At 40.0% G+C, this 1,956-nt stretch overlaps 1 long non-coding RNA gene across 1 annotated transcript; it reads left to right on the top strand.

The window, feature by feature from the left end:
- The first annotated feature begins 68 nt into the window (after positions 1–68).
- LOC117940197 lies at positions 69–1,643 on the top strand. Its single transcript, XR_004655720.1, has 3 exons — positions 69–153; positions 1,060–1,190; positions 1,312–1,643. It is a non-coding gene; the product is annotated as an uncharacterized LOC117940197 (long non-coding RNA).
- The last annotated feature ends 313 nt before the right edge of the window (positions 1,644–1,956 follow it).

Below are 1,956 nucleotides of genomic sequence, written 5' to 3'. Positions count from 1 at the left end.
CAAAGCTCGTCCATGGCACGTAAACTTCATTTTGGCTACGTTTGACTACGTTTCATCGCTGTGGCTGTGACACTTTGGCCGGATAATAATGTCTTGTTCAGCGTTCGGTTGCGCGGCAAGACACTAGAAGGAATCGGCAGTTCAGTTTTTCCGGTAAGTAAAATTAGATTTTGTTTTATTACAGTTTTTCGTTAGCCAACGTTAGCATCTCAATTAATATCAGTTAGCTAGCTTCTAGATTGCACCTTGCTAAGCAAGCTAGCGGGCTAACTAATAATGCTAAACACAGACCGTATAAACGCATACAGTCTATGTATAAACGTATTAAAATATATTTAATGTTACAGTCAAATACAGTAGGTATGCACCGATCTCGCCTGTGATCTATTGGTCTGTAATAGGTGGTAATAGTGCTAATCGATGCGCATGTAATGGTAACGTTAGCTTAAAATCAAAGCCTGATTTAACTAACGTTATATTGCAAATTCATAAACCCTATTAGCACGGGATGAGATCATTGTGGAACAGAGTGTGATTTAGAAATAACCCCTCACATCTGAGTTTTGTGTGGCGGATTTGTACGTCAAACGTAGCCCTGCTTTTGACTCAAATATATGTATCCCGAAAGTTTGGGCAACGTTATCCGGAGGTGGGCGAAGGACGGCTGGGGCGAGGCCTGCACACCCCATCCCAGTCGGGGCTGCGGATCTTTCTGGGCGAGAGGTTACAGGCACGAACCCTATCATCCTCGCCGCGGCAGCACCCACACAGCATCACCGTCACCACACGGACAAAGCTGCGGGCGGGAGCGTGTTGACTTGGAGACGGAGGTCTCCGGGTGGGGGAGTGGGTCAGATTGTTAGCGATAAAATGGCGCACATGAAACAATTAGACATTATTGTAAAGTTACGTTGGGGTATTACATTATATTAATCTATTAAATATACATTTCAATCATTTTCATTACAGATGCATACAGCAGGTGTGCTGCCTTGTTAGTGTAAATTGATAGTGTATACACCTTCGGGATGTATGAAACATGAATTTCTTTCCTAACAGACTTCCTTTCGATTATGCCAGGCTGAAGCAATGGTTGGTGAACATGAGGAGAGAGACCAGCAGATGGAACCACGAAAAGTCCCGTCTGCAGTTCACACTTTGAGGAAGATCAGTTTTTTAGAGACAAGCAGGTATTATTAATTTAAATGCATTATTTAGTGTGTGTCTCATAAATAAGCTCACATATTAATAGAATTAATTGTGATCTACCGTGCCTTGACTACATGTTTGTCTTTTACTGTAACTACAAAGGTATCCAAACTGAAAACTGAATGAGCAGAGCCTCCAGAAGGAAGACCTGGTGTAAAGAGCCTCCAGGAGGAAGACCTGGTGTATAGAGCCTCCAGGAGGAAGACCTGGTGTATAGAGCGGTGTATTTGGTGCCATTTCATCTGGATGTGGAAACCAGACAGCGTTGACCACATCCAAAGTTCTCAAATATGTTTTGATTGTAATAATGCCAGAAAATCAATTTTGGTTCAGCTTCTTCTGCTGAAAGGATGGACAAACTTTTAGCACTTGGTAGTCAGAGGTTCAAGTTATTATGGTTGACTTAGTTTCTGCTCTAGTTTGATAGGTGATAGTAGTAATTGTTACGTAAACGTAAGGGTCGTAACAGTAACATTAATTAGTTATGTGGATTAAAACTTTTATAAATATTAAACTGGAATAAAATAATGAATATGCTCTAGCAGTCACCACATTCACAGGTAAAAGTATTGCTGGTAATTTCACATAAAGGGTCTTGTATATTTTATGTATTTATGTACTGTTGTACAGAATAAATATTGACATTGCATGTCCTTGTATGGTTTTTAGTTTTCATACTTTAAAAATGTCAGTAACTAATGACTAAATCAAATGTACCTGATACATTTGATTTAATCATTACAGTTA

The sequence above is a fragment of the Etheostoma cragini genome, unplaced genomic scaffold, assembly GCF_013103735.1.
Source record: "Etheostoma cragini isolate CJK2018 unplaced genomic scaffold, CSU_Ecrag_1.0 ScbMSFa_1897, whole genome shotgun sequence".
NCBI classification, from domain to species: domain Eukaryota; kingdom Metazoa; phylum Chordata; class Actinopteri; order Perciformes; family Percidae; genus Etheostoma; species Etheostoma cragini.
Note: the sequence above shows the minus strand (reverse complement) of the source record. Positions and strands in the feature narration are given on the sequence as shown.